The following is a 14,938-nucleotide window of genomic DNA, read 5'->3' on the forward strand; positions in this document are numbered from 1 at the left end:
ATGTAGGTACACAAGGCCATGTGGCCTAGTAGAGAGAGGCAGACTTGACTGTGGTTTGAGGTCTGAGAGTGACTTATGCTGTCAGGTTGTTCATGGCCTGGACCCTGTCCAGAGAGGTAGGCCTTTGCTGAGGTTCAGTCTAGGGGTGCTCCTATAAAATGTAGTATTTTTGTGGGAGACAAAGTAGATTTTCTGTTTACACAGTTTCCTAAGGTTGCCAGAAGGTGGACAAAGATAGGGCTGCCAACTGACCCTCTTGGTTGGATCTGTCCATTAGGAGCCAGTCATCCAGATACAGGAAGATGGTATAGCTGCTTCATCTCATCTGGGCTGCCACCTCCGAGAGGACTTTCATGAAGACCCTGCTTCAAATGGAAGTACTATGAACTGTAGTCGTCTTGTCCCACCAGGAATCTGAAGATATGAATGTTCACATGAAAGTAAGCATCTCTCATGTTGAAACCCATGAACCACATGCCTTTTCCAGGGAGTGGATTATTGATGCCAGTGTAACCATGCAAAATTTTGATTTGCGAATAAAGATATTCAGCTGATGTAGGTCAGCAATGGGTCTCCAGTCTCCTTTTTTCTTGGGAACTATGAAATATGGGCAGTAGCACCCTTTCCCTTGATGCTGAGGTGACACTTGATCTATAGTCCCTTGCTGTAGGAGAAAGCCCACCTCCAGATGGAATATCTCCTTGTGAGAGTGGTCCCTGAAGTGGGGCCAACCCCCTGGAAAAATTCCCCCTGCCCCCGCTCCCCTGGCGGCAGAAGCCATGAGCCCCAGCTGCCAGGCAGGCGGAGCAGAAAAAGCCCCCGTGCCCCGACCCAGCTCCCTGCAGCAGTGCCGAGCAGTGGAAGCCCCCCTCCAGCAGCTCCCGACCCCCTCCCTAGGCAATGTTTCCTCTATTTTTTTCCATCCATATGTGGAATGAATTTTTTTATGTGCAGCACGAATATCAAGGTAATGTGCCGATGTGTGCCACCAGTAGAAACGAAAAACCTAGATATAATATATATTTTTAAAAGGTTACCATGAAGAAGAAGAAAGATTATTAAAACAAGGGATAATTAACAAGGTGCACTGCTTAGGATGTTTATTTAATATGAAATCAAATAAAAAGAAAATTAACACTGCAAAATTTTCAGTAGCTTTTTAGAATCTTACATGTACCTATTCCTTTGAGGCATAAAATAAAATTATCAATTTTCTTGACATAGAAAACAAAATATTTTATCATTAGTATTGATGCATGAAATAAAATAATTGTTACAGTTTCTTTATGCTTGAAATTAAAGATTACATCTCTTGGCTTGACACACAAAATAGTTTTTTATCTAGTGTTTTTATGTATGCTATATATCCCCTTTTGTTGTGACTTGTGACACATAAAATTAAACATTCTTTTGTTATGACACATGAAAGAAATTACTTTATTTATTTTCTTAATTTAGGAGACCACTAATCACTGTCATGGAATGAGACCCCGAGCCAGTAGTTGGCAGGCTAGATGATGGGGCAGATACTTGCCACTGGTCACGAACCTTTTCTCTTCTGTCTTTACCACTTTTTCAGTGTTTATATACAGTGTCAAAGTTTACTTCTCCACCACTTGAAGTGTGAAATTTGATCCTCATTAGCATATCCAGGTGATCTTCTTTCAATCTGTTTCGTGATTTAGTTTTGATATTATTCATAAGGCTAAAGCCACGCTCACAGTCAGCACTGGAAGCTAGAAAGGTTGCACATATATCCACCAGTCATAAAACTACACTGTATTGTTCTGCATTTTGTAGACTGAAACTCATCATTTCCTGGAAATTTGTCATCAACTTTGCTTCATGTTTCTCCGCAATTATGTATTTTTAATCATTGTACTGGCTCACAATGAACTTGTTCTTCTCCATGGTGTTTTGGGCAGATGACTTCACTTGACTAACGTCCAAAATTTTTCTATATTTGTCAACTAGCTTGCTAATGTTTTCAGTGCCAAATTCATAACTGATTTGCTGTGATGAAAGTAAGGCAAAGTCAAAAGCTGCCCATTCCTTTAGTTCATTTTCTGGAAACCTTTGATTCAGATGATCACACAGTAGGGATATGAAACGTAGAATAGATTCACCGCTGAACTGTTTATCTCTTGTGCTAGATGCAATTAGATTTTTCATAGTGTTGCTCCAAGAGACTGTTTCTTTGAGACACTGTCCTCTCATCTTGCGGATCTGGGCCCTTGCTAACTGTACAGCTTCAACTGTTGTTAAAGAGTTCTTCTGAAAGCATTTGGTCAGTTTTGCTAATTCATATAAGACATCATTTAATGCAGTTAGAGTGATATGGTAATTAGTATCCGAGAGCTTATTCAGGCAGTACTTTGCTATCGGGTCATTATTTTCTGAGATTTGATATTCAAAGTATCTAAGAAGGGTCTCATAATTGCTCATCAAAGCACTTACAGCAAAATGTCTAGATAGCCATCTCACTTCATTAAGAGGTTTAAACAATATAGTCTCATTTTCTGTGAGATTTGCCATTTCCTCAAAGTGTCCTGTTTGGACTGAGGATCAACAGAGGACTGTATAAATGGTCTTCAAAAGTGTCTCTATTTTCTTCATCATTGGTACCAGCATTGACTAACCCCAGATCTTCTCGATGGGCCACACAGTGTTGTTCTATTAAATGTGGAATGCACTGCTTGACTTGTGTGGCAACACCATTGTTTCTCCCTAGCATGACAGAAGCACCATCTGAAGTGAACATCATCGTTTTCATCATGTCCAGCTTATTCCGAGTGTAGAAATCTTTTATAGCAGCTGTAATAGCTTGCACATTACAAGCAGATAATTTAATAATTTCACCAAGCATTGTCTTATGCACTGCAGATGCTGCAGTTCTGAATTTAAAGTAAATTATAAGCATCTTGTTAACAGAAATAGCTGTGTTTTCATCAATAATAAGTGGATGATAGGAAGACAGACGAATCTGCAACATGATTTCTGCATGGACAACACTGTTGATTGACTCCAAAAACCCAAAAGTATAATTTTTGCGACACCAGCTCGTTGGTACATGCAGATATTTTGCCATTTATATTTTGCACAGTTCATGGAGCTCTTCATTTGTACTGCAAGCAGAACATTCTCTATGAGCATTTTTATTTCTTCTGGCTTTGAACATTGTCTTTCCATCAGTTCCAGTCTCTTCTGTTTGGCTGTGACGTTAAGAGTGTAATATAATATCTCATTGAAAGTTGATAAGGCCAGAAAGAGTTAATTAACTCAGGTTTCAGAGGAGCAGCTGGGTTATTCTGTATCCGCAAAAAGACCATGAGTACTTGTGGCACCTTAGAGACCAACAAATTTATTTGAGCATAAGCTTTCGTGGGCTACAGCCCACTTCATCGGATGCATAGAATGGAACATATAGTAAGAAGATATATATATACATACAGAGAACATGAAAAAGTGGAGTAAGAGTGGAATAATATGCAAACTAGATACCATTAACTTGGGTTGAATAGAGACTAGGAGTGGCTGGGTCATTACACATATTGAATCTATTTCCCCATGTTAAGTATCCTCACACCTTCTTGTCAACTGTCTAGCTCACGAAAGCTTATGCTCAAATAAATTTGTTAGTCTCTAAGGTGCCACAAGTACTCCTTTTCTTTTCACAGACTAACCTGACCCATGGCCGAACTTTAAAGACTGGTTAGGAAGATATGTAAATGAATAGAGCTTTGAAATGCAAGCGTGTATTGTTGGAGATAGAAGAGTAGATTTTTGCTCAGGTCTTGTGATGTAAGCAAACAAGTCTTGTCTATGGCTATAGCTTTGATTCAAAGATTAAAAAAAGAATATTAACATATGCTTGCATGAAATAGTATTATTGTCTATGTCTCTTTGAAGGTTGTGATAACCTGTATCTGAACTGTTTAATGGATAAATTATCCTGTGCTAATTGCCATGATGTTTGGAAGAAGGAAAGTTAAGCCTATTGTTTTCTCAGGCCAAAAGGCTGCAGGAAATGTATAAAAACCTTGGGACAGGATCCTTCTTCATTTCAGATCTGCTTTGGGTTTCAAGCCATAAGGATTGAGATCCCCAGTCACTGACTGGAGTCACCCTGAATATGGACATTGGAGTATAATCTATGGACTATTTCTAAAAGGACTTTTGGCAACTACGAGCTCATCTCTGCTATGTATCTGAACTTCAAGAATTGAATTCAAGTCTGTATGTATATTGATCTTTTAACCAACACTCTCTCTCTTTTCTTTTTAAATAAATTTTAGTTTAGTTAATAAGAATTGACTATAAGTGTGTATTTGGGGTAAGATCTAAGTTATTATTTGACCTGGGTCTCTGGGGCTTGGTCCTTTGGGGTCAGGAGAACCTTTTCTTTTATATGATGAAATAAGATTTTCAGTAACCATCATCATATCTGACATGTGTGTCTGGATGGAGGCCAGAGGCTGGGCACTTTAAGGGAACTGCGTTGTTTGGACTTCTGAGTAACCAGTGAGGTGCAATAGAAGCTGTTTTGTGCTGGCCTGGTAAATCTAAGTATTGGAATATCCACCAGCGTTTGGGGTTTGTCTACCCTGTTCTGTTTGCAGTTCACCCTGATTGAGTGACCTCAGCTGGCTCCCACAGGCAGCATCGTCACACTGGCATTAGTGGTTTCTAATAGAATACTTTGCAAGTCAAACCCCAGTGGGTGAGAATTTATGCTTCTAAGAATATGTACAGCAGATTCATGACCTTTGCTTGATAAATGCCTCTTCATTGTCATCCAACTTCCATCCATCGTCCCATTTCTTTCTTGTACAGAAATCCTTGGATATTCTAGCTTCAGCATACATTTTGCAGATCAAGCCCACATCAGCAGTGTACTGGACTATTTCCCTCAGTTGTACATGAATCTTGCCAGTTAAGATTCTGTTTTGACTATTTCACCCAGCCACTCTCCTTTGAACGTGAGGCAGCATTTCTTCTTAGGATTTGCCCCTTCGTTGGTTGATGCTGTTTGCCTTCGTTTACACGTGGCTGTTAAAAGGAGCAGAAGGCGGTGAAATATCCTGCTTTTTAGGTAAAGATCAGGGAGCATGTATATAACTGATATTAAAAAGGCAACTGCTCCTGTTGCCTTGCCAAGGCTGAATCAGGAAAGTAAAGCTGAAGGTGGAGGCTGAATTGGCAGGGATTGGGATAGATGCTTTAAATTGTTTTCAGCTAATGGTTAAATGTTATTTAATGGAGTTTGAACACTTTTTGTTTGCAAAATTTAGGCAAATTAAACTAATGTGACCTGTGATTCTTAGCACTGTATACTATTAAAATCACACGATCCATTGTCTACAGCCAAGCTCTACGATACAACCGCATTTGCTCCAACCCCTCAGACAGAGAAAACCACTTACAAGATATCTATCAAGCGTTCTTACAACTACAATACCCACCTGCTGAAGTGAAGAAACAGATTGACAGAGCCAGAAGAGTACCCAGAAGTTACCTACTACAGGACAGGCCCAACAAAGAAAATAACAGAAGGCCACGAGCCATCACCTTCAGCCCCCAACTAAAACCTCTCCAATGCATCATCAAGCATCTATAACCTATCCTGAAGGACGATCCACCACTCTCACAGATCTTGGGAGACAGGGCAGTCCTTGCTTACAGACAGCCCCCCAACCTGAAGCAAATACTCACCAGCAACCACACACCACACAACAGAACCACTAACCCAGGAACCTCTCCTTGCAACAAAGCCCGTTGCCAAATGTGTCCCCATATCTATTCAGGGGACACCATCCTAGGGCCTAATCACATCAGCCACACTATCAGAGGCTCGTTCACCTGCACATCTGTCAATGTGATATATGCCATCATGTGCCAGCAATGCCCCTCTGCCATGTACATTGGTCAAACTGGACAGTCTCTATGTAAAAGAATAAATGGACACAAAATCAGACGTCAAGAATTATAACATTCAAAAAACAGTCAGAGAACACTTCAATCTCTTTGGTCACTCGATTACAGACCTAAAAGTGGCAATTCTTCAACAAAAGAACTTCAAAAACAGACTCCAACAAGAGACTTCTGAATTGGAATTAATTTGCAAACTGGATACAATTAATTTAGGCTTGAATAAAGACTGGGAGTGGATGTATCATTACACAAAGTAACACTATTTCCCCATGTTTATTCCACCCTCCCTCACCCCCCACTGTTCCTCATACATTCTTGTCAACTGCTGGAAATGGCCCACCTTGATTATCACTACAAAAGGCTTCCCCCCCCCTCCCGGCTCTCCTGCTGGTAATAGCTCACCTTACCTGATCACTCTTGTTACAGTGTGTATGGTAACACCCATTGTTTCATGTTCTCTGTGTATATAAATCTCCACACTGTATTTTCTACTGCATGCATCCGATGAAGTGAGCTGTAGCTCATGAAAGCTTATGTTCAAATAAATTTGTTAGTCTCCAAGGTGCCACAAGTATTCCTTTTCTTTTTACTGATTTGACTGGTAGATACTACAGTATCCATTTTTTCCCCACCTATGGGATCTAGCTGCAGGGTTTAGCATCTGCACAGACAATAAACAGCCAGCAAGTGGCAGCACTAACTTATGTAGTGATGGTTTAACTCAGTGGTCCTCAACCTTTCTGTGGGAATAGCATATTCCTATTCCCAGAAGACTGTGGCAGGTGCCAGACACCCCGCCGCCGAAATGCCACCGAGAAGTGGCAGCGGCAAGAAGCGTCACTGCCGAAATGCCACCGAGAAACAGCAACGCTTCTCCGCGGCGTATCGGCGGGCGGTGTCCTGCAAGTGCTCACAACTGCCCCGGCAGGCACCATTGCGCCCGAGGGCACCGCGTTGGGGACCCTGGGTTTAACTCAGTGATGTGGAGTGTAGATTTACTATGGCTTGCAAGAGGTTATGGAACATTTATTTGGAAGTAAAGAATATTTGCAGCTTTTTATCAGTCCCAACATTGTAGCAGCACCAGTTATCAGTGAAAGATGCAGTGAATGTAATTAACCAAACTGAAAAATACACACAACTGAAGTGTATTTTGATTACAGCCCACGTGTAAACCAACTGCATCATATGAGACTGCACATAACAAAACAAATGAGCAAACCTCATCTTCTTAATGACATGGCTATCCTGGTTAGTGCAAGAATGTAGCAGTGGTTAGGAGTTCAACATACTGGATTTGAGGGGAAGCTGGTAACCAGTGGTAGGCTAGCAATTAAATATTTAATTGCTTATCATCAGTTCTGAACTGGAACTCAGAATCTAAACACCTCTGGACTTTGGGTGCTTCTGGACCCAGGACACTGGATCCTAGATCCTGCTGCCAGGGTTCGGAAGTGGAGATTTAGGGAATGTCTACACTGCAATGTAAGCCTGAGCTCAGACAGGGGCTCAAGCCCTAAGCCCTCTTTTGTCTACATACAAATCTCTCAGCCTTGGGATTGGACTCAGGGTTGTGAAGAGCACAGCAGGCCACAATAATATGGACAGCACTGATGACACTGGCATCCAAGTGGGTTTGTAGACCCCTCCAATGGGATGTCAATCTGCCAAATGCACCTTCAACCAGCATTCCATACCTGCTTAGAGTCCATTTAAACCTTTTTTTGCCAGGCTCTCTGATATCGGTATATGGCTTCATAAATGAAGGCAAAAGAGGGTTCACGGGGTCCCCAAGAATAGCAGTGGGAACAGTAACTCCATTTATGACAATGACATTTGGTGGCATCCTTGAATGCAGACTTCCAATCAGCAGAAAATCCTGGCATCATGAACTTTTTCAGTGCAACCCATGTTGACGTTCCTAAATCAACCTCTGAAGTCCACAAGGTCCTGCATGATGATAGAGTAGTCCCCTTTTTGGTTTGTGTGCTCATATGTTCCATCAGGAGCGCAGACTAATGGCACCTGAGTCCTATCAATGGCCCTGGCACAGTTTGGAACCCTGCTTTCCCAAAGCCAGCAGTTACTGCCACTTTCAGGTAAACCGCACACCTGATTGCCTCAGAAACCTCCACCACCACTTTACTCACTATCGACTTTCCAAACCAACTGGTTGTCAGCAGACCTGCTACAGCCTGAAGTAGCCAGCTTCCATACAGTTATAGCAACCTGATTTGGGACCAGCATGGCTGCCCTCATGTGCGTGTCGTAATGCTGGAGGGGCGAGGCAAGCTGCTCACACAACGCCAGAAATGTAGCTTTCTTCACATGAAAGTTCTGGACCCACTGCTGGTCGTCCCAGGTCTGCATGACTATGTGGTCCCACCAGTCTGTGCCTGTGGCCCTGCTTAATTGTGATGAAAGAGGCACCAGGGTTCAAGCAAATTTTTTACATTCATAACTGATGCAACAAGCCCAGAGGTGCTGGGGCTATGAACTGCCAAGCCTAGAGTTACCGGGGCTCAGCCCTGGCAAGCCCTGGCACAAATTAAGCACTGCCTGTGGCCCTGCTCCAGAAGTGGCTATCATGACTGTCATGGGCAGCATCAGCGAGTTTGAGTCTGCCATGTCTGTATCCTCCTCCTCTTCTTTCTTCTGCTCTATCATTAGCTCTGTCAGGTGCCTTCAGTGGGTCAGAAAATGCCACCAGAATATCCACCAGCTCTTCCTGTTTCCTTAAACAAGAGTGAAAGCACAAGAAAGAGAAGTTCTTCAAATGGTGATGCCTTCTCGTTGCTGGCTCCGGTCACTGGGAGCACATGGAACAAAATGATGGCTCAGCAGGATGTGCTGGCAGGCAGCTCAAATGTCCTGTGTGAGTGGACAGTCAAATGTTCCCACACTGCACCGCATACAAAGGGGTAGAGCATTTTGGAAGGGCACTAGGAAGTCTGCGATATGTTTGGTTGAACTTAGGCCTGTGTACTGCTGTGCATATGTTGGAGCTCCAGGTTGGGGCTTGGGTTCAAAAAATCTCGACCTAGGGTCAGCAATCAACGTAGATGCTCCAGCACTGGGTTCTCAAACCCAGGGTCTACTGACTCGAGTTCCATTAACTCTGGTCTTACATTCCATTGCAGACCCTCTAAGCTCTGCCTTAAGCTTACCCAGATCCTAGGCACTAAAATTCTTTCTGCTTCCAGGCCCTTGCCCTCATTTTTGAGAGTATGTCTACATTGCAATCGGAAGGTTTGATTGCAGCATGTGTAGCCATGCCCAAGCTAGCTTGGAGCTAGCAGTGAAAGCTAGGGTATGTACCCAGTGTCCCAAGAGGGCAGGGCTAGTCCATAAAGCTGCCTGTACTACCATGGCTTCACTGCGATTGTTACTAGATCAAAGCTAGCTCAGGTATCTCTACAAGTGCTGCAATTACACCTCCTGACTGCAGTGTCGCCATATCCCCATTGCTGCCTTCTAGGGGCACAATTGTTAACTTTAAAAAAAGCTAAGGAGACGTAGAAACATAAAGCTTTCTTGGGGTCAGGTCTCTGTGGGTACATCTACACTGTGCTAAAAACCTGCAGTGCCGAGTCTCAGCACTCACGGGGTTTGCGGGGCTTGGGCTGCAGGTCTAAAAATTGTAGTGTAGTTGTTCAGGCTCAGGCTGGAACCTGGGCTCTGAGACCCTCCCCTCTCAGGGCTGCTGATCCCAGGCTCCTGCCCGAGTCCGAACATTCGCAATACAATTTTATAGTCCCACAGCTCACGCCCCAGGCCAGTTGCGGCCATGATGGGGTCTTTTATTGCAGTATAGACTTATCGTGTGTGTGTGTGTGTGTGTGTGCACGTGTGGGGTTGCATGCATGCCCATGCAAGTTCCTCCATCTCTGAAAAAGCAGAGGTATTTTCCAAATAGTGTTTGCCAGTGTGACAGAGTGAATAAACCCCACACTAGATAGTTAAGGGTGCAGGAACAGCACTGGGCCTGGGAAACCCTGCCGTGAAAAGCCGGCTGGGCATGCTCTGCTTGGAGGACGGACTTACAAGGAAGTCTCTTCAGCACAGCAGGGTCGTGGGCAGAGAGAGGCAGACCTGCACTTGCTGCTGCAAAGGGATTATGTCAGGTAGGCATCCCTAGCGGGAGATCTGCTGCACTGAACTGGGACTCCCTACCCTGCTGAGAAACATGAACTAGGTCTCGGGGGCCAACTGCCAGCCGTGATGAGCCCCAAAGAGAGGAGAAGAGTGGTAGGAAGAAGCCCAGGTGGTGGATTCCTGCATTATGGTGCTCAAGAGGGCCCCTGGGTTGGAACCTGGTGGAGTGAGAGGGCCTGGTTCCCCTACCCCACAACTGCTACGCGTTTTTATCTGAAGAAACTATAGATCAAGAAATATAACCTTACAATGAAATGGTTAAGGTTAACCTTACATTGTACACATTGTAAGTTTCTACTCTGCCTAGAGTTAGAAACAGCCAAACTGCCATCAAATCAACATGGCTGACACAGAGCCCCTCATCTTCCTTCTCAAGCTCTCTGCACTATCTCCCTGTTCCATCCAAGCTTGCAAGCTTGGGGCTCATCTTAAATCCTACCCTCTCCTTCTCCACCACATTGACACTGTGACCAAGTCCTGTAATTTCTTCCCTCACAACAGTCAGATTGCTTGCTGGTGGTTCACGAAGAGCAGGCTGGTTGCATGACTTCCTTCTTTGTTTCCAGTTTCACAGGCACCTAGGCTCTTGCTTTCAATTAAAAGCCTGTAAAAGCCCTGGAAATAAGGAGGAGGAGTCAGGCTAGCTGCATCTACCGGCTTTCACTGCTATGAAAGAGAAGGAGGAGAGGAAACAGGGGCCCCATCAGGGTCTGCAGCCTTGAGTGGGAAAGCCACTGCTAGCTATCAGTGGGAAAGGAATGTCTACGGAAGCAGTAACTGTAGAACTCAGAGATACGCTGCACAATTTTGAATAGCAAGGGAGGTGGACCCCAGACCAAAGGGCAAGAGATGTGGGATGTGTGACAACCTATTGGTCTGCAGTCTGGATGTGCATGAGAACACCCATAACAACAGTCTGTGGTAACAACTCAAGCCCTCGTGAGGATTCTTAACATTAATATAGCGCTCTCTGTTTTCAAAATGCTATACAAATACAAACTCAGTAGTAAATGCTCAACACCCTGTGAAGCAGGTAACTTATTCTTTGCACCTTGCTGATGGTGAAACTGAGACACAGGGAGGTAAAGTGACTTGCTCAAAGCTAGACAGCAAATCCATGTCAGAGCCAACAATAAAAATCAGAAGATCCTAGGCCCTATCTTCATATTCAGTCCACTGGATTACTCCATATCTTATTAATTACATATTTTAAGTACATTGAACCAATAGACTGAACTGGTTCTGCCACTGGCTTGTTTCATTTAACCTGTCTGCAGAATGGGTACACACAACAAATATTTAGCTGCCTCAGAGGTGTTGAGTATCTTAATCAGTTAATGTTTGTGAAGTTTTTTTGAGAGCCTGGGATGAAATGTGTTGAAGCAGCAAAGTACTATTATTACTACTAATATTAAGATATTTAATATATCCAAAGGAATAAGCATAAGAACAGAGAACTTTACACTGAGCAGATTAAAAGCAGAAGGAAATGGCCAAGGGACTTTACAGAGTTGCTCACTTTAATGAACTACACTGATAAGGCTGGAAACACCCCACATACCCCTCTTCTCAATCTATTTCTCTGGAAGATTTTAAGCAACAAAAAATTCTTATCTGCTGTTCTGTCAGAGCCAAGACCTTTGGTAATTGCATGCAATGGACTATATTCTTCTCTCAGTTACCACTGATCTCACTCTGGGTTTGCACTGATGTATCTGACATCAGAATCTGGCCAAATGCCTTGCACATCTTGTCAGATTACACCATCATGGGTATGTCTACACTACCTGCCGGATCAGCAGGCAGCGATCGATCCAGTGGGGATCGATTTATCGCTTCTAGTCTAGACATGATAAATCGATCCCCGAGCGCTCTCCCGTCGACTGCTGTGCTCCACCGCTGCGAGAGGTGCAGGTGGAGTTGACGGGGGAGCGGCAGCAGTCGACTCGCCGCAGTGAAGACACCACGGTAAGTCGATCTAAGTACGTCGACTTCAGCTACATTATTCACGTAGCTGAAGTTGAAAAACTTAGATCGATTCCTTCCCCCCAGTGTAGACCAGGGCCATGAGTCAAACCAGATCAAGAAATATAACCCAGGTGTCATGATTTTACTCCCCTTCATCTGCAGTGGATGTCCTGCTAATGTTGCTGGGAAGGATGCAGAAAAATCAAGAGTAGTTCTGTCTTTATGTGTTTCAGAGTAACAGTCGTGTTAATCTGTATTCGCAAAAAGAAAAGGAGTACTTGTGGCACCTTAGAGACTAACCAATTTATTTGAGCATAAGGTTTTGTGAGCTACAGCTCACTTCATCGGATGCATACTGTGGAAAGTGTAGAAGATCTTTTTATACACACAAAGCATGAAAAAATACCTCCCCCCACCCCACTCTCCTGCTGGTAATAGCTTATCTAAAGTGATCACTCTCCTTACAATGTGTATGATAATCAAGTTGGGAAGGGCCCAACTTGATTATCATACACATTGTAAGGAGAGTGATCACTTTAGATAAGCTATTACCAGCAGGAGAGTGGGGTGGGGGGAGGTATTTTTTCATGCTTTGTGTGTATAAAAAGATCTTCTACACTTTCCACAGTATGCATCCGATGAAGTGAGCTGTAGCTCACAAAACCTTATGCTCAAATAAATTGGTTAGTCTCTAAGGTGCCACAAGTACTCCTTTTCTTTTTGTCTTTATGTGGTAACTAAACTTATTATCATTACTATTTATTCTTGCTTTAGAACATTCTGCAACACACAGCATGTACATGGGGGAGGGGAGCACAAGTGTAACCCCCTTTTCTTTTTGTCTGGTGTTCTGCCGAAACCCATTGCTGTAATTACAGCTGCTGTTCTGAGTTGATAGGGAAACATTCCAAGACAAGGTGGCAGTATAGAGGCTTGAGTGACTGCAAACAAGTAGTTACCATTTCAACACACTAGGACTGCAGGAAGTTAACAATGCTCAATTGCTGTTTTGAAGCTAGTTTGGAAAACTTCATTAAGGGAAGACATTCCTGCATGTACACACATACACCCTAAGGGCATGTCTTCAGTGGCAGCGCTTTAACGTGGCTTGTGTAGCCGCAGCAGAGCGTTGGGAGAGAGCTCTAAAAATCCCACCTCCGTGAGGGGAATAGCTACCAGCGCTGGGAGTGTGGCTCCCAACGCTGGTGCACTAGCTACACTGGCTCTTTACAGTGCTGAAACTTGCTGCGCTCAGGGGGGTGTTTTCACACCCCTGAGCGAGAAAGTTGCAGCGCTGCAAAGTGCCAGTGTAGACAAGCCCTTAGTTAGAGACTGGAAGCTCCTGACCAACCAGCAGTGAGTTCTATATGGGGTACAAACTGGGAGCCATTGCTGAGCACCAGTCAGATCCAGCTCAGCCCTGCAGGGAGGAGCTAACGCTGCCAGTGTAACCCAGACTGAATCTGTGAGTTGGATCTCAGTGCAGTTTCCTGTAATCTTATAAAAATCAGTTGGATTTAGGCTGGGAAAACACCATAAAGGAGGAATTGTAGATTGGAGGCCAAATGTCTTCATGAGTTGTATTACATCATGGAACCAAAGACACCATGTGAGCCTTACAACAATGCAATTGTCAGTTTCTCTTATTTTGTATGTGCTCCATATTGTGAATGCTGAAACAATTGGTTTGGTGGTACAACTAAACGTTTTATCTAGTTGTCAATATAATACCTTGGGCCTATGTGAAAGCAGAAGATATCCAATTGTCAGAAGTTCCAATCTATTTATTTTGTAAGATATAAATATATATAATTTAAGATTTAGGCCTTGTACTATCTTCTTTTTAAAATAAAATAACAAATCTCTAGTTAGTGATGTTAGTCTAGCAAGGGAGCATTGTAACTCTGTGTTGTAACGGTTTATTTTTGGAGTGTTATTCTCTAAAAATAAATTTAAAACTGCTAATTATGCCCACGTGAGTGTGCGTAACCTGTTTTACGGAAAAGACTGCCACTGAATGCTGAAGAAGAGAAAGAAAGTGAATCCTATTATAATTCCCACTTTTAGTATGTAGAGGATTCCCATAGAAAATCTAATCTCTCACAAGGATATGAACTCATGGTCTGTGCAATTGCTGTATATCAGATAGAGGAGTTCTGTAGCACAGAATTAATTGGTAAGTAAATTAAGTAAGTAAATTGACTTACCTCCTCTTTATGTAGGTTGCACAAGTGCTTTACCAGGGAGCTGCGGGGAGTGGGTGTTGGGACTAGACATGGTGCAGAGGCATATAGCCTCTGCTTGGATGGCCCCGATCTCCTACAGATCTCTGGAGTTTCTGGCAAACCTTGGGCATACATCAGATTTTGGAGGTGGTCCCTAAAACGTTTTCTACAGACCCAACCCCAACTGTGGAGAGCTTTACAAGGGAACCCCTGCTATGTCACTGTCTGTGGGTTTTTCCATGGGAAGACACAATCTGGGCCTGTATTATTTACCTCAGTTTGAGTTGCAGTTTGTATGAAAGACTGTGCAAAATATATTTGCATTAAATAGTAGGGACTATTAAATGGTGGTATTTTAAGAATGGCATTTGAACATCAAATACTGTCATGGAGTTAAGACTTTCCCCCACAGAAAGACTACCCTTTTGCACTGGAGTAAATCAGGAGTAAGGCCTTTCAAGTCAATGGTAGTACACTGGTGGAAATCCAGTATCACTATCCAGTATCAGACCTTGAGAGGTCATCTAGTCCAGTCCCCTGCACTCATGGCAGGGCTAAATATTATCTAGACCATTATGTCAACTATATATTCCCCTTTTGAGTAAGCCTGTCACCCAGGCTGGAAAAAGATTTTGGTTTTCTATTCCAACATATCAGTA

Source organism: Caretta caretta, chromosome 4 (assembly GCF_965140235.1).
Source record: "Caretta caretta isolate rCarCar2 chromosome 4, rCarCar1.hap1, whole genome shotgun sequence".
Classification (NCBI taxonomy): Eukaryota; Metazoa; Chordata; order Testudines; family Cheloniidae; genus Caretta; species Caretta caretta.